This window comes from Pholcus phalangioides, unplaced genomic scaffold, assembly GCF_987345545.1.
Source record: "Pholcus phalangioides strain wild (caught in Gottingen) unplaced genomic scaffold, Ppha-v1.0 ptg000008l_1, whole genome shotgun sequence".
Taxonomy (NCBI): Eukaryota; Metazoa; Arthropoda; class Arachnida; order Araneae; family Pholcidae; genus Pholcus; species Pholcus phalangioides.
The window spans coordinates 42,504,096-42,529,516 of record NW_028301601.1 but is presented as its reverse complement, the minus strand read 5'-3'; the positions used below and the strand labels follow the sequence as shown (position 1 = coordinate 42,529,516).

At 35.0% G+C, this 25,421-nt stretch overlaps 1 protein-coding gene and 1 long non-coding RNA gene across 8 annotated transcripts in view; one reads left to right on the top strand and one right to left on the bottom strand.

Annotated features, from left to right (window-relative positions):
• Positions 1-8,032, bottom strand: part of LOC149084311 (uncharacterized) — a 53,162-nt gene extending 45,130 nt beyond the window's left edge. The window contains exon 1 of the long non-coding RNA XR_016192963.1: positions 6,900-8,032. This is a non-coding gene — a long non-coding RNA (uncharacterized LOC149084311). The remainder of the gene's footprint in view (positions 1-6,899) is intronic.
• sky (GTPase-activating protein skywalker) overlaps positions 1-25,421 on the top strand; it is a 136,521-nt gene that overhangs the window by 62,384 nt on the left and 48,716 nt on the right. The gene's annotated exons all lie outside the window — the stretch shown is intronic.

Sequence of the window (25,421 nt, the reverse complement as noted above, 5' to 3'; positions counted from 1 at the left end):
TTTACAGGGGGCCAGGCTTAGGAATTTCGCAGCCTGGTGCGAAAAATTATTTTGCGTCCCCCAAAAACCATAATTAGCCACTCCTCGACTTATGAACTTTGCAAGTCACGGACAGAAGTATTTTGGCCATAGTGGTGAATATTTGATTGTTTGTGTCGATATTTGTGAAACCTTATTCAAACTTACCTAATAAGTCAGTGGTTCTCAAACTTTGGTCACCCATGGCTCCTTTGCCATGACAATGTTTATCCAGAATAGTTGGTACTCCCCAGAATAGTTTGGTAAGAAATTATAATCGTTTAAAAAAGAACTTTTCGAAAGAACTGAACAAGCACTCATCAATGTCGCAGTTCATCGCGATGCACCCGTTGAGAACCATTATGATAGTATTAGTCAGGTTTGAATTTTCCAGAATTTATAAATTGATTAGCGTAACGATCTGCGAAATAGGAAATAAAACACAGCTGGAATCTTCTATAATCACACTTCATTGAATTCATACAATGCTGTTACGTGGGAAGTAATAATGCTGCTAGTCCAGGCAGGAGTGGCTTGAGCTTACCCACCGCCCATGTGCAAAGCCTTATGTGCCGCCCCTGAAGATGACCCTGGCGGGAGGCTGACTGAACTGTATCCTAGGAGACTTTGGGATTAAACTTATTTTGTTTTTAGGAGAAAACCTCACACAATTCTCCGCCGAGAAAATGTGCTTGACCATACTTTCTGCTGTTGAAGAAAATGCGTTTTCAAAAATAGAGTTGTCTTTTTCTCTCTCGTTATTTTACCATTCTTGATTATGCCAGATAATTCACAAAACAGCACTTACTGATGGGCCACCATTACTTATAATTATGCTGTAAAGTTGATGTATAACGATGCGATTTTTATAAAGAAATTTATTTCAAAGGCATTTCTCATGTTTCAGGGCCTGGGCAAGTGGGAAGACGAATTATTTCCTTTCCGTTATTTGACTTCCAGAAAAATTACTGTTTGCCTCTTGTGATAATGCATTTTTATTTCTGGTAATACTGGCCCAGGCCCTGACTTTTTTCTCAACTTACCTCAACGCCTTCATTGTAAACGTGACGTCATGCGAATTTTTACTGTTGGAAATTATTAAAAATTTTTGTGTCCAGTGAAAGTCCAAGATGCCGCCTGGGTGCACCGCACCTCTTGCACCCTCGCTTAAGCCGCCCCTGAGTCCGGGGCTTGAAAAATCCCATGCTCACGGTCACCATAACGACTAAAAGGTTGACACTGGCACTTAATTTTTTTTACTTATGATAACTGAAACGAAGTCTGAGAACAGCATAAAACTATTGGAAATTGTTAGCATTTCTGCCAGCATGGGAAGGGGGGTCCCTAAATCCCAGATAAGTGAAAAAATGCATTATTTCGGGCAGATTTTGTTGGGAGATAAAAATGGCATCTAAATTTTTTTCTGATTGTTCTAGCCCTGCACTAGTCACACCAACGATGATTGCAGAAAAATACATATTCAAGTGGGAAGATAAATATTTTTGCTTATGGCATCTGATCTAATTCACAACACCTGTATCTATTTCATTTAAAAAGAATCTATGTATTTTGTAAACTGAGTGTATACGAATTACAAATGTGCCGATCTATACGGAGAACGCAAAGGTTAAAATTATAATGAAAAAAGTTTATTAATGAGATGAAGCAAAGGTACGACTGACTCAAGCCGATACAAAAGAACATCTGCCTCAAAAGGTGGGAAAAATAACATAGATAATAATTGTGTAAGCGGTGCCATCTAGTGGTGATACAGAGAAAAAGAATAATATGAAATACTACAGCTACACACAAACTTACTCCCATCCTATCAAGAATATATACATGGTGTCATATTATTCTTGATACATAAGTAGAACACATATCTTAGCATCTGATTAACAAATTAAAAATTTCTTTCAAAAATACCCCTAGTAGTTTGAATGCCGACCACTCGAACATAACATTTCTACTTAGATGAATTTTATGGCATTATCACTGTAAATATTTTTTTTAGCACCTCCACATGAACAAAATCATTGAAGGGCTGCAATAAATGCACTGGATGTAAGTAGGATCACTGACAATTTCGAAATGAACAGCTTTCGGGCAAAACACAAAAACAGCGGTATATCCTTTTGCCGGAAGTCATTTGCGACCTCTGTGTTGTTGTATGTTGACAGGTCCTGCAAAGTTAACTCCACAAGCTGAAAGAGAATGATTCAAAGAGGAATGTCGCAAATGTCCACCCACCCGTAAGATACCATCACCACAACTTTCAACGAGTGCATTTTCAGAAGAGACATCCCAAGAAATATGTTCAGTTGGTTCCAATGAATTAGAACGCCACATTCTCAAATGAAAACCATGCTCTTTCAAAACATCGATAAGCTGTGGCGGCGAACAAATGTTTATAGCGCGTGTCAAATCATCACAACCGGATACTATATCGTCAACATACGTGTTGTTCTTAATGACGTCAGCAACAGCTGATAAGCTCTCCTCACAGTTCAAGGCCACCTGATGCAATAATCTAGTAGTGGGGAGGGGGGCTGATGATGTTCCGTAAGTTACCGTGCACAGTTGATAATTCTCTTGAAAATGCTTCTCACAAAATTCCTTTTCAGGGGAGAGACAGTTTTCATGGGACACTGTAGGAATCTTGTTGGCACCATGAAGTGTTTCATCGATATCCAATTCAGAATGAAAACATATCAAATTAGCATTATACTGACAGTTATTATTAGCTCCATTATATTTTGAAGGAATCTTTCCTGACAGAACCCAACCAAACAATGTATTCTGGGCGATGAGTGCACTATCGTTATCCCGTATTTGCCCTGGGCATATCAAAGAGAAAAAATGCTCAGCTCCAATAATAATGTCAATGTTTTTACACTTATCTAAGTAAACATCAGCTAATTTAAGTGAATCAGCATAAACATTCAGTTCATCCGAACGGAAAAACTCAGTAGGCAATGGAGCCGTTAACTTTCTCAAGATATACGAATCAATATCAATATAATGATTATCATCATATGTAGAATATAATTTTAAGTTCACTAACCCTCTAGTGGTACCAGCGTCCACAGCTGCCACTCCTTTCACAGTAAAGTGGGCATTTTTGCGGGGAATACTCAATGCTTGGACACATGCTTCACTGATAAAGGAACAATGAGAGCCAGAGTCGAGAAGTGCACGGATAACATGACGGTTACCTAAGACGCACACTTGAGCCGTGAGTAATAGTGTACAGAAAGAAACATTAGCGGAAATATTTGATTGCAACACTGTGGGATCATGCACCTTAGACTCGGTAGATACAGGCATATCCGATAACGCAGCGGTAACACTAGTGGACACAACTTCGTGCAAAGTTGAATGATGCCGCTGATCACATCGCGAACACCAGAACGACGACGAACATTCATAGATCTTGTGAGAGCTGGAGAAACAGTTGAAACATAAAAACATAACTGTTTCTTGCGAACAAAATTTTTTCTCTCTGCCACTGACCAGGACTTGAAAATGTTACACTTATGTAGCCCATGAGGTCTGTTGCATGATGGACACCTCTTGATGATATCGCTAGGTGACGATGTTGATTTCTGTGGCACCTTGATTCTGCTTGCTGACCTTTCAGGATTGAATATCTCGAGGGCAGCGCATCTTGCATTGAGAAACTCGAGGAAGTTTCCGAACTTTGGAAAATCTTGTTCTGCTGTCATTTGAGCCCAAAGCTCCAGAGTAATAGCTTCATCAGCAATGGCACGCGAACTTCGAATAATCTCATCCGAAGTATCTGCAATGTGTCTGAGTTTCGGTTCATCAGGAGTAGAAACCGGCTGCTGTTCGAGGAACGTCTTTATCAGGGACGAAATTATGACCTTCTTCCTATCAAAACGAAGCAATAACTTTACCCACGCCTCTATGTATATGGCTTCTGACACTGGTATGTGTTTGATGAGTGCCGTTGCATCACTCTCCAATAGGCCTTTCAAGTAGCTGAATTTCTGGACATTCGTTAAATGCTCGTTTTTGTGAATCATCGATTCGTAAAGGTCCTTGAAACTTTTCCAGTTTATATATGACCCCGAGAATGAAGGAATGTTTATGCGAGGCAAATAACTATCTCTTACCTTGGTAGTAGTAGAAGACGGTGAACTCGTCATCAAGTGCGAAAGCACTCGTTGTTACGCCAACTGCAGCAGAATTCTTTCAGTACAGGTGTCCGTGTCGGAACACTCAACCGTTGTCATAGGCACCTCCGTCACGGCAGCCAGAGCTCATCTCAATTTTGATTTCATTGAGAGATACTGCTCTTCCACCTGAGCAATTTCTGATAATTCCTCGTCCAAGCATTCGTCATGGCAAACGAATTCTTCAAAGACATTCTCGAGCTTTTCCAATCTGGTCTTGATGTCCTCGTGGTCGAACTCGGTTGCACTTTCGATGAAATGTTGGATTCTTGTGATTGAGACCTTAGCTCTGCCTCAATGAGCGACGATGTCCTTAGTTGACATGATATCCGGACTACTTTATGCAGTAAGTCCCTTTTCGGGTGCCAAAAAAATTTATACGAACGACGAACACTGTGATATATACGGAGAACGCAAAGGTTAAAATTATAATGAAAAAAGTTTATTAATGAAGCAAAAGTACGACTGACTCAAGCCGATACAAAAGAACATCTGCCTCAAAAGGTGGGAAAAATAACATAGATAATAATTGTGTAAGCGGTGCCATCTAGTGGCGATACAGAGAAAAAGAATAATATGAAATACTGCAGCTACACACAAACACTGAGTTTAAATTTTAAAAATCAAAATATTCACAATAAGTTCATTATCCAATAAATGAGTAATTTAATTCAGGTGTAATTGTAAAACAAATGACAAATTTAGTTTTATCTACATTTAATTTAAGTTTATTGTTTCTAAATCAGATATTTATTGATCTAAGATCGTTCTGCCTGTTATTCCTCAAGTTAACTGAAGAGCTTTCAGAGTAACAAAGAGTTAAATCGTCAACTTCATTAACACTTCAAAAAAGAATGATTTTGAGTGAAATATAAAAAAAATATTGTTGGAGAGAGAGAGAGAGAGAAGCGGTTTTGAAATATTCTAAAAAATATATCATTATATAGAAGGATTTATCATAGTAAAGTATACAAGGCCGCAACGAGATGCTTGGTCAGCCGGAGCAGACACACATTTTGGCACCCTCCCCCTTGTAATGTTGAGTTGGAGGAGGTGTAAAGGCGCCGTATCTGTGCCCCTCAGGTGCAACGCCTGGAGCACCAGACTCGCCTGCTCCCTCGTAGTTGTTGCCCTGTATATCGTTATATGGAGGAGAGTTTAACATTACACTATAGACAATTCCAAACAAGATTCGAGAGCATACCTTTTTAGGGGATTTATCATAATATCGAGTATCCTTGTAGCGAGGTTTCACCCTATTTGTATTGAATGGAGGAATGCTTATTTTTTATTATTTTGTTGCTTCGTGCTTAAACTTGGTAAGTAAGTAACTTGGTAGTAGAGAATTTCAAACGGCAGCAGAACCTTTATTATTCGGGGTAATGATGAGGAAGAAGACATGGGAAAAACGAAAGCCACGGTTAAACCACCAGGAATAACCATAGACTTGACAAACCCCACGTGCCAGGTTGTAATGACGACTAGAAAACTGGTATATTGGCACCTAAAATTTTTATACACAATTGCTAAATTGGAGTTTAAGAGTGGTACAAATTTTTCTGATTTTATGACCGTGCATCTCAACATGAGAAAGTGATATTAAATCCCAAAAAATCAAAAGAACATAATTTCGGACCACTTTTCTTGAGCAAAAACCACGCTCGGATCTCAAGAAATTTGGCTGGTGTCTAACATTTATTTTTCAAACATTGGCCAAACATAACAGTAATCACAAAATAGTTTGAATAAAACGTATATCAATATATTTTGCTTGTTAAAAATAAATATTCATTGTATTCTAATATTCTTCAAATTAAAACAAAAATACACAAAAACGACTTTGTATGCAATACATAGTTTTGTACCAGGCCTGATTTCTGCATCGAATATGGCATTTGTCGGAGCCTTTATAATTTTCCACCTTAAATTTAGATAGCATTTACTTTATTCCTTTGGAAGCCAAATACTTTTGACCTATTTGAACGGGGGGCTCTAAATGCTCACTTTACCCAAGGCCCTACAAGTCGAAGGTCCTGGCTGCCAGTAAAGCCATAAAATTTGAGTTTTATAGATGTTGTCCTTAGAATAATTTATTTTTCTGATATCTTCAGTTTCTCTCCATTAGAGACCGCTGTTTACGTAAAAATAGTTAGAATAGTGTACATATAATCATAACTTTAATAATAATGCTGCTTCTAATTAACAAATAAAATATTATTCTCAACATTACATTATCTGAGCAATAATTTCATGCTCGGCTATCCGTAATTTCTTAAATTTTGTAACTTGGTTGATCCGCTTCCCGGAAAGTCCACCTCCTGGATAATCGAGATTCTACTGTATCTAAATTCTGATATCTCTCCTTGTTTCCATCGATGATGGTCGTAAAAGCTTTAGGCCTCAAGAATATCACAGTAAACATTTTATGCATTCGCGAAAGGCCCCCAAAATTAGAGAAATTCCGTTAGAGCAGCGGTTCTCAACCTTTGAAAGCCTGCGGCCTGGTCAATTTAATTTTCCATGTGGAAGGCTCAGTCATACACGTGACTAATGGGGAGTAAATGGAAAAAGTTGAACGGTGAAATCACTCGCAGCCCGGCATGAATGATGTCGGTGCCCAATACTGGGCCGCAGCCCTTCGGTTGAGAAACACTGCTATAGAGTAGCAACTGGGATAGCACTTACCGAAATTAAGTCATGGACAGCAAAGCTGCTTCCAGTTGAGTTTGCTGAAGTACAAGGAGAAAGGATGAGATATGATTATCGTTGACTACACAAATTGGTATGAGAACACTCAACGATGTCTTGGATAAAATGAAATGACTGTATGTGAACGTTTCTTTCTCCCCTAATCCATACACCATCCTTTTCAATATCTAAAATTTTTCACATCTTCGTGTACAACCATTTATCGGCTCCTTTTGTTTACTACTTAGAGGAGGTTTTCAGCACACACAGGTCCAGTGAACTATCCTTCTGTGACCCTTTTGGCCATCTAGATGCTTTATTCTGTGTTTGATGTTTGTGTTCTGATACTAGTCTGTCTGGACACCATAAAAATGTAACATTGTGCTGGTGTTGTGACATACTCATGTATGTATACATACATATATATATATATGTGTGTGTGAAAGGATGATTCAGAAATCAGATGGTGATGATGACACAGTTTAGAGAATGTTCTCGCGCCTCCCTAAAGGCTTCCAGGGAGGCGTGCCACGCCTATTACTACTACTGCCCAGAAAAACATCAGGTTAATCATTCCCCCCCTTTTTTTTTTGCGTGTTTATGTTCTCCAATACAAATTAGCAAGCTTTCACTAACTTTCCCCCCAAATTTGCCTACTGATGTATATTTCACTGTGGGGCAGTTGTATTCTAGCAACATCTAAGAGTGATGGAGTTTGACTCTACAGATGTAGTTTTTTTTTATTCCCTTTAAATGCATATTGTCTGACCTGCAGACAGTGTTTGAGTGAGAGAAAGAGTATATGTCCATTTTCTTCCCTTGTCGCCAATGGAACTACATTGACTTAACAACACTCAGTAAAGTAAAAAAAAACTTCTGTGTCTTTTTGTGGTGCCGCTTTTCTCCTGATGCCCTATAAGCACCCGCTTATTTTGTTGAATGGAATGGGGACACCACCATGCCTACACGTTTCCATTTCCTCTAACATGGTCATAAAAATCGTCCTCCTGAGAAAAAGACCCTACTTTTTGCCTTAAGCTATTCCCTCAGTTTCCTGAACAATATGGGATCAGAAATCAGTTTTTTTTTCAACCAAAATTAGTATTTTACGGAAAAAAAATAAATTTTAAAACAAATTACTATTTATTTACCGAGGCAAAAAACGATTTCTTTTTTTTTGCAGCCCCATTTTTTTAGCGGCCCGGTGCGAACGCACCTTTCGCACCTGATTAAGTCCGGCCCTGACAGGGGGGCTAAGTGGGCTATAGCCCAGGGCGGCAAATTTTGGAGTATAGAGGGGACAGAAAAAAAAAAATTTTAATTCACATTTTGTGAACGTGTGGAAGTACCATGTGTCATTTCTATCGTAAATAATATATAATTATTAAACCATATTGTTTATTTTTATTTTTTCTGGTTTTTTCACACAGACTGCCGTTGAAGTAAAAAAAATATATGATTATCTAACCTTCCTATTTACAGTGTTATTCACAGCGTTTCCCAGCTGATCACAAAGAACATTTCAAAAGCTCAATTTCGGCTCTCTTTGAAAGTAAAAAGACAACATTCTACAACGCAGGTTGTCTGAATACGAAGGGGAAAAAATATCCTCTAATTTTAATGACGCCTGCCATATGAGAAAGAATCTTCTGCAACAAAGATGCTTTTATTGGCGCCGGTCAGGGCTTTGGTGAGTCTTTAGGCTATGGTTGACCATATTGGGGATAGAAAAAGTGTTAAGTGGATATAAACGAATGGATGAATTCGATTACAATACAATTTTTTTAAACTTGTTTAATTGACCTTTGGAAGAGGCCAAAAAATTTTCTTCCCGAGCAGTTTGAGTAATCAACATTCAAAAAGCATTTAAATTAACAGAAATAGATTCAAATAGTATATAAAAGGTATTTTCTTTCACCGATACATTGAAATTGTTCCTAATTCTTGGTTAGCTTAGGGAGCAATGCATGAACCCCCTACGCCCTTCTCTTGCGTACACCTCTGCCCTAGGATGCCGTGCATAGGGATGAGTACTATATACAGTTTTTTTTCCTCTAAGAATTTGAAATGGAAATAAATGTTCCAAAAATTAATTTGCAATAACATAATTTTTCACAGATTTATAGATATACATATTCAGAGGCAACAACAGGCAAAATACCCAACGATGGGGCTGAAACAGGATGCCCGTAAAAAAGTATGGATGTTAATATATCTGCTATGCAGTAACCTCATGTGGAGAGCGATGACCTCGTGAAAGAAAAAAAAAAAGATAAAATTATGTACAGTGCCCACAAAAAAAAATTACGGTTGCGTCATCGAGGTGTATGGATAACTTCTCGCTTCATTTCATTAATGGTGATATTTTCTTTAGAAAGTATCGAAATTAGCTTCTGCGAATTATAGGCATATATTTTTATTCAGAGTCCATATCTTGATTGAAGTATAATTACTTCAATCTTTACACATACTACGCAATAATATCCGAAACAACGGCTTGATACATGAAGTCATTAAAAACATGTATCAGAAATTTTACTGTTTTGAGGATTAACGCGTTTATTTTATTGGAATCCTCCAATATTGCCAAACTGATTGATTTGGCATGAACAGGCTGGTAGGGTTACTAGTTGGCGAGATGTCACGTTTCCCGCTCAAAGGCTTTTCTTCTTTACCCTTTAAAACGCCTGCGGCCATTTTCGCTCTCCTTCGCTTCCTCAGTATGTTAGGGGACATCGATGCTGATCTTGATGTATTTTCTCTTTTGAAATCGCTCGCTTTGTTCCACTCCCCAGTATGTGTTCGGCCTTATATTACTCCTCATGGAACGAGCATCGCGTTGTCTACGTTTTGGGAAACATGATTTTAAAGACTGGTGGTGCTCAGGCAAATTGAGTTGCGTTCGCGACACTATGCAGGGCAGCGCTCTGTTTTGCGCCCAACGGGAATCAAAAGGACAGCGGAAATTGAGACACGAGGTGACACTATGCTAATTGTGTTTACTTGCGTACTCGTAGGCGCTGCTGTTGAGCTGCAAAATTTTGTGTCGCACATGCACGATTCTTTGTATTCGGTAGGTGTTTTTTAAAAATGAAAAAGAGTAATTTTGATGGAGTTCGTATTCTCTTATGAAATATTGTTTAATATATACATAATAATGTTATTTACATAAACTTGGTATTATCAATTATTTCATTAATTAATTCCTGAATTATTTTATTTTTTTCAGAAGTTTTATTAAATATTATTGTTCTTTCATTAGTTTTGAATTTTCATTAGCTCTAAATTTTAATTCATTAAGGGGTTATTTTTAAATTCGGAATTCATTAATTTCTGAATTTTCATTGATATACCCAATTTTCACTATATTGTGTGATTGCTTAAAGATTTTGAATTTTGATTAATTTTTATCCATCCAGAATTTTCATTAATTTTTGGAGAAAAAAAATCCACTTTTATATTTTTAATCAGCCTATGAAATAATTTCCATTAAATTTCTGAATTTGGCTTTAATTCCAGATATTCATTTATTATGATATTTCATTGATCGATGGAGGAATTTTTTTTCATCAAATCTGAAATTTAATTATTAATTTCACTAATTCTAGTGTTTCATTAATCTAGTTATTTTTCATTAAATATGAGCTTTCAGTTTTGGAATTATTTATTAATTATTTTTGAATTGTTATCAATCCTTTCAGCTGTTTTGACTTTTCAGAAATTCCAATTTTTCATTCATTATGCGATTATTTTCCATTAATTTTGGAATTTTCATTCATTCCAATTTCTATTAATTATATAATGATGTATAATAATCTTCATTTTATTGTGTGATTCATTCTAGATTTTTAACTTTCATAAATTCTCAATTTTAACTTTCGTAAATTCTCAATTTTAACTTTCGTAAATTCTCAATTTTTAACTTTCGTAAATTCTAAATTTTAACTTTTGTAAATTATAAATTTTCATTAAATTTTATTCATTCTAATTTTATTCATTTGTGTTACTTTTTATACCTCTTCAATGTCCGTTAATTTATATAAATCCACCTTTAGTTTTTTTCTAATTACGGAATAATTTTATTTCTGAATTTTCATTAATTATGGTATTTTCATCTATCAAGGAATAATTTATCAAAAAAATCTGAATTTTTAATAGTTTTTTAATTATTCACTAATTTTGAATTGTCATCAATCCTGACTTTTTATAATTTCTTTGTGTTCATGATTTTATAAACTGTATTTTAATAGATATTTTTCAGCATTCTCATACTATATATCTTAATTAATGTTATGGGTTAATTTTAATGCCAACTTTAATGACCAATATGTAATATCTAGGCTCCGGGAGCCTCCCAAATGCCAAGGTTCCTGGCCCCACGAAATCGTTTCTTTCTGCTTGTCCACTCACGTCCATAGTCCACGAATGAGCTGTGTTCCAATATGCGCATCCCCTCTCTATGCGTGGGGTGTTTCAACACCTTCTAGCAAGGCAGTCATTTCAACTTTTTCCGGGGGGGGGGGGCAAAGAGCATGTACTAAAGGTACGCATATATATACCATTTTTCGCATATATATACCATATTTTCAAAAGCCGGGGGGGGGGGGAGGTGCTGCTGCCCCCCCTAAATGAAGCGCCTGCCTTCTAGAGCAAGAAGCCTTCGCCTCATCTCACTCCTGCCTGTTTTTTCCCCATCGGTAGCGTTTTCTCTCCATAATCGCCATATTGACAGCATTAGCACGCACGTCTGTGCAGTTTTCTAATGATATATAATTTCTATTTTAAACATTTATTTTTTCATTTCTTGGCAAGGCCATAAATAATATTGTTGTACAAGTCCTTTAAAAAGAATAGTTGAAGAAAACAACAGCTTATCCGGCCACCATCGAGCTTTGTTTTCGGTGAAGAAGTATAAGCCTATATCTGTACAGCTGCCTTTAAAATCAGGTGAGTTCAGTTTTTACTATTACATGAAATGCATTGATGAATATTCTGTAATATTATTGCAAACAACGTTAATCTCATAATCCCAATTTTCATAAACTCAGTGCTATACATAAGCATAGGGCTTTATTAAGTTAATTGTATGGTGATAAATAATATTGGCACTGCTATTTGGATCATTTTTTAATGTTATCCTTCAAGGTAAAAAGTTTTTAACAAATAAACAGTTGGAGGGAATTTAGAATAATCACAGAAAATATATATTTCATGCTCTCCCGGCTCCTGGATGTGAGCGGGCTCCTCACATCCAGTAGCCGGGCTTCTATGATAAAATTTTTAGTGGATCCCACTTTAATATTTCTCATTGGAGCCTTTGATGGAACTTCAAATAATTATGTGGAAGAAAATATTTTATTTCATGCCCCCACCTTCTGAAACTGGGTTCCTTTGTAAGATCTGTTGTGGAGATCTTGGTAAGACCTGCTAGGGTTGAAGTAATGAAAATTCTAAATTTTCTTAATGTTATAATTTCAACAAAATACGTTCACAAATTTTGAAAAAATTCAAACCTCTAATGATGCTTTTATTTAATGTCAATAGGTGTGTATGACTTATCATGGGATCAGACCAGAATGATGTGAATTTGCTGAACGCCCAAGAAGAGTGAGGACTGGAGCTTGCATTGATTGTAGCTACCAAAGAATGACAAAATAAATAATCTATCCCAAGCAACCTTGAATGATATGTCATCCACGGGACTTGCCTTGTGCCATATTGCGACCAACCAAGTCAAGATGTTTGTGGGGGGGGGGGAGACATACCAGGTGTACAAGTATGAAATGCGGATGTGAGAAAACAGATGGTGCACCAATGCAGTTTGTGCTATAAAGATTTGACACTGCACCATTTTGTTGTGTCATCAACAAGTGTCAGATGCGCACGAGTAATAAATTGGAAAAGTGTGTGCATAGTGTTGTATTGTTGTGTTCAATATGTCAAAAGTTATACTGAACAAAGAGCATTCGCGGACAGCATTAATTTTTTTGTTTTCATTTGAAGAAAACTGCTGCTGAATCATACCGATTACTTCAAGAAGCTTATGGTGAACATGCTCCATCGCAAGATACGTGGGAATGATGGTTTCGGTTTTTCAAAAGTGGTAACTTCGATGTTGCAGACAAGGAACATGGAAAACCGCCAAAAATAAAAGATGATGTGGAATTGTAAGCATTGTTGGACGAATATGATACTACACAGACACAAAAACAACGCGCAGAGCAATTGGGCGTTAGTCAACAAGCTGTTTCCAATCGCAATGCCCCATGACAACCTGAAATGCTCCTTGACAATGTTCAATGGTCAATGATCCATCACATACAGCAAAAGCGGTTCGCGGCACGTTGGAAGCACTCAGCTGGAAGTTCTACCCTATGTGGCTTACTCACCAGACTTGGCTCCTTCCGATTACCACTTGTTTGCATTTATTGGTGTTAGCACTTTCTGAGCAACGCTTTGGTTCGTACGAAGATGTGAAAAAATAGCTTGATGAATGGTTCGCAGCAAAAAGGGAAGATTTTTACTGGCGTGGTATTCACAAATTCCAGGAAAGATGGGGGAAATGTATAACAAGCAATGGAGCATACTTTGAATACAGCACTTTTTATCATTCTTCCGAATTTAACGTGTTTTTAAAAGAAAAAAAAATCTGCATTTCATACTTGTACACCTGGTACAGTGTGTGTTGTGGGACATTTATTCACAGTAAATGTGAGTGATAATGTTCCTGCGTATTTTGAAAGTACAGTTGAACCCCGTTATAGCACCTGCTGTTGTAGTGCCAACCCCGTTTGCCGCCAGAAATTTTCAGTGAACACATCTATTGGGATTATAATGTAAAAAACGCAGGGATTATAATATAATGTAGAACTAAAATAATTTCTAAGGTAAGTGTAAAATATGAGTTTCTTAAGTTTTATATCACGAAATATTCAAGTAATATTGTAGTTTTTAAAATTTCATGCATTTTCTCTTAAAATTGAATGAGTTGAAATATTTATAGAATAGCAATTAATAAGACAAAGATAGTATTTCATTATAAATGTGTGAATTTATGTAATGAAGCCTCTCTTGAAACACTATTCCAAGCATTATCCGATATAACACCAAAATTCTTTGGGGCAGGTGGTGGCATTATAACTGGGCTAGACTATTAGGTTAAAAAAATGTCAGTATATTTTTCCATACAAATTAACATTTCTCAACACATAACACAACTTAAAATATTCAAGTGATGATTATATTGTTGATACCAACGTGGGAGTAGTGTATAACCGTAGAGTATTAACTAGAATTTTTCCCCATGTCTATAAATTTAGTCAGATACATATTTTACCTGTCTTGAACATATATGGCTCATTGCTTCATAATGTAATTCTCAAAATTGATCCACTTTGGACATTATTGGCTTTATTGTTATAGCCATCGCAACTGATATTTAATTGCATTAATAACAAAATAGAGGGTTTGTCTATTAGTCCCCATATAAATTTCCATGTTAATCCTCGCCCTTCAACATACAGGGCCAGACCATTTTTTCCCTGATAGTGCATCTGATTAAGAATATCAGAAAAGCTGGTTGTATTAAAAAGGTGTTTTTTCCCCAAATAAGAATTTTGCCCCGCCTATAAATTTTGTGAGGTTCATGTTTTGCTCTTCTTGAACATAAGATCACACGTTGCTTCATAATATTCTCAAAATTAATCTACGTTTGTCAGTGATTGGTACAGAAGGTCCATTTTCAAAATTGGCTTGCAATGCGTTACGATAAACAACTTTGGGTTCTTTAGAAGTTACAGAATACTGGGTTGATGAATTGGGTTTTCCATGTTATAACTGGAAAATATATACAAATACTTATTCTTAAAAGCCAGGTTTTGGAAATATAGATGGGTACTAATAATATTTCTTTGAGGTAAGTTTTAGTATTTGGGAGGAGGTAATTCTGTGGATTTTTTCCTAACATAAAATTTCTAAAGAACCTACGAATAAAAATGCACTTTTAAAGGAAAATTGTAGTCAATAAATTTTATGCAAAAAGGAAAGTGGTGACATTTTCAAAAGCACTATTTTTGATTTTTACTACTTGGATCTGGAGATGCGAGGTGAGAATATTCTCGGAGAACGAGAAACAAAATTAGTGAAAAAATTTAAATTATTTAAAAGGAAAATAAATATTCTTGATTATTCTCCAATTTTTACATCCAGGAATATTCTCGGAGAACGAGAATATTATCCTGGATGTAAAAATTGGAGAATAATCAAGAATATTTATTTTCCTTTTAAATAATTTAAATTTTTTCACTAATTTTGTTTATATTGTGAAATATAAATCAGTTTTCATTACCAAAAATTGTTTTGCTGTAAATGTTTCAGGCATAATCACCCCCCCAATGACAACTTTTAGTTTGAGAATATTCTCCAGGTCATGATGAGAGGTTTTAAAAGCTTGGTTGTAAAGATTTCAGAAACCTTTAGATTAAAATCTCAAAAAATTATTTTAAAATTAGATAAATTTTCAAAAATAAGTTCACAACAAAAATTAAATCAAAGTTGATTGATAAAGGAAGCTATTCTTATACAATCACTTTCATTCTAAGAAGATACAGAACTGTTTTCTTCAATGCACATACATTTTTAATTCTGTATTACTCACATTTCTTTAAAAGTTGTGCAATTCAGCCCTGTTGGTTCAATTTTCTCGCTTTCAAACTTTAATATTGTGGTTTACAAACTTCAATGTTCTCATCTTCTTGGCGGAAAGAGACGGGGGACAGAGAATATTCTCTCAAAGGACTACTATTATAAATTACCAGAGAATATTCTTATCAAATAATTATTTTCAAGTTATTTATCGAGATTATTTATTATAATACATGTTATTACATATATTCTGGATAATACTCTCTCGAAAGATTTTGGTAACTGAAAAATATTCTCTGCAAGCACTATTATTAACTTCAGAATAATTATTTTCTATATGAATAATTCCCAGTAATTTATCAAAGTCCTTCCAGAGAATGTTCTCAAGGGTATTATATGTAACTATATATTATTATAAATAAATAACAGGAGAATATTTTCATCAACAAGAACTTATAAGAATATTCTCAAGTTATTTATAGTAGTCCTACCTGGATGAGAATCCCCTTCCTCGATGAGAATATTCTCCGAAAGATTATTCTCGAGAATTTTACATCTCTACTTGAATCACATCTTAGCATAGAATGTTGTGCATCTGTGTATGAATTGTGGAATCATTCATATACAATCCATAGCGGAAGGAGCAAAGCAACGTATATTTATTTCATGAAAAGTTTCCTTTTACATATTTATTTTTTTTATAAATGACTGAAAATATATATTGTATATAATGAAAAATAAAGGGTATTACATAGTTTAATTGTGTGGTCTCAATTTTCTTTTGGTATTCAATGGATATTTTTTTGGTTAAAATCAACAGAAATTGAAGTTCTGAAAAATTAATGCTCTTGGGGAAGTTTTGACGTCAAAAGGTAATTTTTCAAATATTAAGTTTTTATTAAAACTCTGGCCCTAATTGATACTTGAAAATAATGAATTACAAGTTTAAACTTGTCTTTACTAATTTGGCCTCTTTTTCTATAACATTGAGAAAAAATATAGCAACGTTGGTTAAATGTATATCATATCGGCGTTAGTGTATGGTGCTGCTGGAGAACGACCTTACAGGGAAGATGGGTTTTGTAGGATGGATTTCAATGACATCACGAGTCTCGTGGTTAGGCTTTCTGCTTTAGAAGATATTGGGTGTTTACACTGAGAGAGATGCGACGCGTATGTTAATTTTCATTTAAAAAACCTAATTTACAAAAAAAATTACAAAAAACCTGGAAAACCTAGCCCGGAAGTTCAGGCAAAATGCCATTAATGCCTTTTTTTGCCTATTTTCAAACTTTGTTGGTAAAAATGCCTTTCTTGTTTTCCTGCCACAAATGCCTATTTTAACACATTTTCAAGTTTATTAGTGAATTTCAGAGGCCGTAATCTGTGAAATTTAAATATTTTGAGCATTGAGAAAAAAAGAATTACCCTTTTTAAAATTTTCCAACTCTCTCGGTACCAATTATCATGAGAAAGCTCCACCCCTTCCAGCCTCATTTAAATGTGAATAAGTGATCTAAGAACTTGATGTTGCCATGCATTAACTTTGACAGGATGGTGTTAAATGTAAATGATTTTGTTTCAGATGAATGCAGCCCATGTTAGCAAAGCAGAGGAAAATTATAAATTTTTGTTTCTCCACATGCTTCACATGAACATGTCTCGCTCAGACATTGGACTGCATTGTATATGTATAGCTGACCGATGACTGTCCCAAGACGTCATCAATTGACGTCATGGCTCACACAAGGCAGGGTAGGAGCAGACAAGGCTTTGGGTTCCATGTTGTTCTGCTGATTTTGTTTTTTACACCATAAATGCACTGCAAACAACCAAGGCTATTTATTTTACATAAACATTTAGTATTCAATTAAAATTACTAGTCACCCTCAGCAATGTGTGACAGATGCAACCACACAGGGCTCCCTGCTTAAAGGAGCCCCACATACGTGGCAATATTTTAAATAAGCTATTTTTTTTACTATATTAGGACAAGGTAGCCATGTTTCAACTATAGAAATGATGATGATCATTACAAATAATACAACAAATAAATGACAATTATTCTCAACTCGAAGGAGCCCCACAGGTCATTTTCTCTACTGGCTCAGAGTCTGGTAATTGTGGTACTGGAATTGACCTATAATGAGGCTGTACTGACATTTTATTTTGGGCTTGAAATTAGTTTTACTTGCATTGTAATGCAGTTATTATAAACCATAATTAAAGCAGTAGAGGGATTAAGTGCAACCAGTTTTTCAGCTAGTTTTTATATCCTTAACACCTTAGTTTTAGTTATTTTTTCCTTTTTTCCATGAATTATGAATGCCTTTTTTTAGTGTTTTTTTGCTTGCCTATTTCGACCATTTTTAGTGCCTAAACTTCCGGGCTCTAATTATCACAAAGTGATTTTTCTTCTTGCACAGATTACACATTACTGATTGCGTGACATTGTCCTCTCTTGTGTTTTAGACCACAGGAATTAGTCTTTCGGGAATGTATATACTTTTACTTCTGGACTTTATAGCATTGACAACAGATGGCGCCCCAATTCACATCCAAAGACCACTCTGTCTCAGCAAATACAAAGGCGAACTCTCAGGACAACCAAACATAAACATCACCCTCCATGACTCATTTGTGGGATTTCTGACCACGAGGTCCTGATGACTGCTCTCCATTGAAACGTGTCGACCAATTAAAATTTCATTTGTCTTAAGAGCGTGTCAATTTTTTTGTATAAATTAAAACCGGACAGTTCTAATTTTTGTGATAATTGGTTTTATTAATTTCTATTTATGTTTTGAATGACGAGAATAAACTTCTTATTAGATATTTTAATTCTGTAAATTTTATAGTAAAGTGAAATTTTCTATTTCTCCTTCCTTGGGTTTGAAATGAGAACAAGCAGGATTTTAGCATTTGTCTCTAATCTCGAGACATTGCGGTGGCACTGTTCAAGTGTGTGGCATCATTTTTGTCCTCAAGATTTCTCATTGCACACCCGAAGGGTCTCAAGACACTCCACTGTGCTGCAACACACCAGCTGGGAATCACTGTTGAAGCCATCAGAAAGTAAAAAATATGTAGTGGAGGGGGTAATCTTCGTCATGTGCACACTTGATTATAAATTTAAAAAGAGAAAACAACAACGCTCATCTGCCTGGGCAGGTGGTGTCAAATTCTGATAAGACTTCAGCTTAATGGGACTATACTGCTCCTTCATCACAATAACATAGGAAACAGCGTATCACATTCTGTGTGTGTATGTTGAATCTTCTGACCCACAATTCACCCCTCTACACATGGTGAATAGCGACCAAAAAAAAAATCATACAAGGTGTTTAATGCCTTTTTTAAGCTGATATGAAAGCTATGGAACATGTACTCAATATTAAAACCTCACCAGTATTTGATAATTAGAAGTCCTAGTCACCAATGTCGGATATAGCGTGGCATGTTGCATCTTCTGATGTAAGTGCTGTACAAACTTTGGAGTCTCCTATATTTTTATGTGCAATAAAAAAAAAATATATATATATATTTGAACCATTTTTTATATGTAATGTATGTTGAAATCAAAATACTGTTTTATTTATAGAGCATTGGGATTAAATACACTGTTTTTCAAGTTAACCCATTATTCCATTATTATTTCAATAAAAATCTTCCCGGTGCAATTTTGTTACATGCTATGAAACATAATTTTAAAACTTTACCTTCAAAGTTGTGGAAATTTTTTTCCCCCCCATCTGTTTTTTTTTTAAGAATCTGCATTCTGGTATTTTTCATGCGACTGATAATAAAGAAGAAAAATTCCTGACATCTTCTATAAGTTTTTCCAAGTCCATCTATTGAAGTTGTATCCAGTTGTATCCCTGAATGTAGTTCAATATTAAAAGATGAGGAGCTGTATAACAAATTTTCTAGTGTCAGAGAAGTTTTTTTTTCTCTGTGAAATTATGGTATAGTTTCACTGCTATCTACCCATATTCAAAGACAGTCCATATGGCGTAAATTCATTTCGTTCCTAAAGATTGCTAATGCATATTTTTCAGAGAATCGTAAATGTTTGCAATGCCCGTTCAAATTGTGAAACATTTTCCGAGATTGTTGTTGAGGGGAACTGAATCGGTGTAAAACTCTACATTGAATATTCACAGTTTTGTCATCTAGCCGCTATGCGGTCGTCACCATTTCATATCCCGAAAATCAAAGGTGTATATGCAGAATCATTCTGTGGAAAAACTCTTTCCCACTGTAGCATCTTCTATAAGCTACGTCCCGAAATTCTTGCATCCATTTTATAAGTCTCAGGCGAACTAAAAAAAAAAATTCTAGATTAAATCGTTTATTAATGCACAACTCCATATTATTAAGTTACGTTCATTAGTTAATTCAAATTTTACGGTAAATACAATATCCATGTTCTTGATATATAAACAGGACCTCACCCAATTATGACAGCGACGATCCACTCAGTCGAAGAGAATCTTGACGATTTCACTGAAGACGTCTATTTCATCAGAATTTTATGCAAGTAAATATTGATTTCATAAGAAGCGATTTGGATTACACTATGTAAAAATAACTGGCGATCAAGCCGCTGCCGACCAGGAGTCAGCTAGCAAATTTTCAAAGACCCCTGAAAATTACTGAAGAGAAGGGATATTCACCTCAGCAGGTGTTTAACGCTAACAGCAATAGATTGTTTTCATGATATAGATCCCTCTATTGTACGTTCTTTACATGTAGAAAAATTGATAGAGGAAGTCTTGTCAACATACTCCAACATACGTGATGATATGAAGAAACAAACATATTCAAAAAACATCACCAACAATCAATTGCTGCACCCTCTTTTACATTCCCTTATATTTTTGCATCACCCTGCTTTTCTCATGATGTTCAATAAACAAGATAAACAAAAAAACATATTGTTTCGGTTATTCACAGATTTCCTGTATTTTTCCCACCCCCAGAACGTAACCCCCACGAATACGGGGGACACATACACACACACACGATAATTTAAAGTGATATTGGATGGTTTAGAATTATATATGCGCATGACTTTTGATCAGGGGAATTTTTGAACTTGGTCAGGGAAATGATCGAGCAGATTTTGCTGGGAACCCTGTAAATAATAGCATTAGACTTGGCTTTACATCAGATATCACAACTTTTTACAGCTAAAGAATCTCGAGACTTGGCTTCAGTTTTCACATGAAATATTTTTGATGGGATTGACTGATTACTTCTAAAAATGAATAGAAATTGAAGAAATAAAAGATAAAAGTGCAGCAGAATTAATTAGCACACTCAAAGGCCTCTTGGTACCAAACCAAGTTGTTTTAGACAACCCTTTCAATAGCTTATATTACAAACTATTTGCTGATATATGGAATTTTGAGTTCTTTTGCAAGTCTCGGGTATCCTAAAAGTAACGGCATGGCAGAAAGATCCTTAGGAATAGCTAAGAGTATGTTTAGGAAGTCCAACGGTGATAAAGATAAGATTTTGGCTAGTTTAATGCAGGGTTGTTTGGTTTTAACCAAGTGGTTTTCTTTTTTCAAAAATTAAAGGAAAGTGGCCTAAATATAATTTTTTTCCTTGAAAAATATCACATTGGTTCATTATTAGCCAAAATTTTTCATTCTTACCACATTTTATATTCTTGGGGACATTCTGATAGTATATCTTTAAATGGTATAAGTGGTTCTTTTCCAAAAAGTCTCATAAAAGTGGCCTGAATGTATATATATTTTTCATATAAAGTATCTTAGTTATTTAAAGTAATTTACAGAATTCAGAATTTCTCATTCTTAACCATATTTTCTAATCTTTGGCTACATTCTTATGCAATCTTTAGCAAATTCATGTGAATAAGGATTGCATTACACATCTAAATGTAGTGGTGCATTATCTCACGGGGTTTTTTCCCCTTCATAAAGAAGCAGCAACAGTAGTAACATCATCATGCTAGGGGTAGGTGGTCTTATAATCCAATAAAGACACCAGTTGTCCCTAAAGGACAAAGACCAGTGTACTAGTAGTTACATACCCCACAGACATTTTCATTTTCTTTCCCATTTTCTTCCACATCTCGTACTGTATATAACCCAGTCTTAATATTCAATAATTTTTTTTACACTTTCACCATTAAGCCCACTTAATCAAGGCTCTACTGTATAGTAGTAACAGATTTACTAAAAAATAATCAACAGGGTGATTATAATTAAAGTTTTGATTCCAAAACTATGCAATAAGAACTACTGGTCAGAATGACTTGAAAATTTGCATGGATACTCCTGAAACAATGAAAATTTCTTTGGCAAAAAAGAAAAAAAGTGCAAAATGTGCAAGTAGATGATGCTGTACTTGGCCAGCAGGATAATACCATTTTGCATAACTACATCATTTTGGCACTTCAGCAACACCAGTGTGTGGATAGTACAACTTTTATCAAGATGCTCATTGCAATACGAGCAAAGCAGCTACTGAAGAACCATTTTGACAATAACAGGATGACATGACACCTGACCTTAACCCTTGCAACTTTTGGCTTTGGGAATACCCTAAAATGTTATGTGCAGTGGTCAAATTGCAAACTCTGGTGAATCGCAAGCACATCCACATCATGACCATGACATACTCTTATCTGTTGTTCAACAAGCATTTTTGTGCTTTCACCTCATAGCCAGAACACAGTGGACAACATATTTAACATTTCTTAAATAAGTTGTAGTTTTATTTGTTCAATTACTTTATTTTTGTAATGTTTCCATGAATTATGAAATCGTGCAATGCTAATTAAGTTATCATTTTGCCCTGACTGGCTATCATTTCCATTCTGTGAGCAAATTTCCAACGTGTTGGATGAGTTCAGTGTCGTTAATTTTACATTTTTAAATATTTTTCCCCTTTGCCATTTAAAATTCCATTGCTTCAGGAATATTTATGTAAATTTTAAAGCTATTCTGATGATGGTTCTTTTTTTACAGTTTTGAAATCAGTACTTCAGTACTTTAGTTATAATCACCCTGTATATTGTAAATCATTGCTAATTAATCTGCATTATTTATGCTTCATTAAATACATTATATTCACCTAATTTTTATTATAGTTTTTTCAAAATAGCTTTCTAATTAAGCATACTGAAAGTAACTGGAGAAAACATCTTTATATTATATGGTTAATAATAACATTAATGGGTGTTATCACAGACAGAATTTAAACTACGATCGCAGGTAAAGGATTAGTGATAGACACGGATTGGTTAAAATCCTCAATTTAACCAATCCGTGTCGATCTTCAATCCTTTCACTTGTGATTGCAGTTTAAACTATGTTGGTGAATACGGCTGTAAGAATTTTCAAAGTCAATTGAGTTACGCAAAAAATAATTAAATTTCAAAAGTTGGTTTTTGTTATCATTTTGCCCTGACTGACTATCATTTCCATTCTGTGAGCAAATTTCCCACGTGTTAGATAAGTACAGTGTCGTTAAATTTACATTTTTAAGTATATTTTTCCCCTTTGCCATATAAAATTCCATTGCTTCAAGAATATTCATGTAAATTTTCAAGTCATTCTGACAATCGTTCTTTTTTTACAGTTTTGAAATCAGAACTTTAGTTATAATCACCTTGTAAATCGTAAATCATTGCTAATTAATCTGCATTATTTGTGCTTCATTAAATACATTATATTTACCTAATTTTATCACAGTTTTTGCAAAATAGTTTCCTAATTAAGCATATTGAAAGTAATGGGGGGAAAACATCTTTATTATAGGGTTAATGATAACATTAAAAATTTTCAAACACAAAGTAATTAATTGAGTTAAGCAAAAAAAATAAGTAAATAGAAAATGGATTTTTGTTAAAATATAAGAAATACTTGTAGATTAATTAATATTGGAATAGTGTTAATTACATTAACAACTTTTTTTAAATTAATTATTAGAAGTTTGAATGATTTTTCAGAAATTTTATTGTTTTTAATGTTAATGCTATTTAAACCAAAAAACCCGGTTTTTAGTTTTTTTATCAACCCTGGTTTAATGGAATATCAGAATACGTCTCTCCCTGACATGAACTTATCTCCTGCTCATTTAATGCTTAATATCGTCGACTGAAAATAAAATTACCCATTTCAGAAGATTTCCTGAAAACTAAGCTAAACAAGTATGTGATGAACCTCTTGAAAGAAAAGCAAAGACAGCATAAGTTATATTATGACAGACATGCTCACCCCTTAAAAATTGTAAACTGGTGAAACAGTGAGAGTTTGGAATTTCAAGAATCAATGGAAACCAGCAGAGGTAGTTCCAGCTCACAAATCTCCAAGATCATACATAGTGAAGCTATCCTTTGGTAGAATTCTGAGAAGAAACGGAAGTCACATTTGACCATCACAGTGCCAAACTTTCATGTACAATACTTCACAAGAGTGATGACCAGAGTTTTAAAAACTATGAATATACCCAAAATGATCCTCGTGCCCTACGTACAGATATAAATGAAACAATTACTAATCGACTTGGAAGAATTTGTGGGTATCCAAATTATTTGTATGACTATGTAGCCTGAAAAGCTGCTCAATAATGCAATAATAACAATACAAAATGACTTGTATTGTAGAGTTATGGCAGTAGTTTCAGCTATTGTGTACCATGCTTAATTGCGACATGTCAATGTTCTCTCTCAGCCTTGCATGCCAAAAATGCTACCACACTCACAAAATCACCATTTTTTACACACTATAGGCATCTCATTATATTATTTTAATGCACTGAGAAAAAACAGGTCTGTGCGCATGAAGACATATGTATACAAACTGAAAACTTGATTCAGTTTAACCTCAAATTACTCCTAAACCATTAGCTATAGAAATACAAATAAATGTACAAGGTCACAACAGGCGAAATTCCCATCAAGGGGGCTGCGAAAAGATGCCCATAACAATAAAAATATACTTTCAATAAAAAAATATATTTTAATAACATGTTCATCCTAGATGTGTAATTTTGGTTTGTATATGTACAGAGATATGTAAAATTTAATTTTTATATGGTTTCTCTGTACTCTAACTTCCAATTAGAAAGCTGTTGTCCTGTCTCCTGAACCCAACGAAAAAATTCTAGGTTTCGAAATACAATATTGACTGAGATATTTGAATTCAAAATTAGTGAAAGTACACTGCCACAACAGACAAAATGCCCAACAAAGTGGCTGAAAAAGATACCCATAAAAAATATGCAACCCAATAAGAAACAAATAATTGATACAATATAAATTAACATACTGCCCATGAAAAAGATTATTGTTGTCTTATACAAGTATGGATAGTGTTCCATACATGTATTATAGTTTGTGTTTTCTCCCTCTCTTTACAACGCCCACGTATGTATGTAACCTCAACGGGAGATAAGGAAGAGTCTCTTTTTGTGGCTTGTGTGAAAAGTCGGTCTAATAAAAGTGTCCATGCGAGAAGGTGGTGTTTTTGTGTCTCTCTTCATTTTAAGCGTTTCATTGTCATTTTCGTGCGTTTTTGATCTACACCCAAGCTATCGAGAGAATTTTCGGCCCATACATTTTGATCTTGGAGACATTGGACTTTTGAAAATGGCATTATGGCAATTAAATTATCAGTGTGGATCATTAAGACGAAACTGCCATTGTGTGTTGCAACATTTCTTTGAATCGCTAGTTGAACCCAATGGTGGAGTCTGTGTGCAGCTGCAACCTCTTCTCGCAAAATTTGAAAGTTTTCGGAAAATGGTGCCAGAAATTGCCAAGCTCAGTGACAGCTACTATGGTGTAGCTGAAGATGCAGAACTTCCTGCCATCAATGGACAGCAATTGGAACTGGA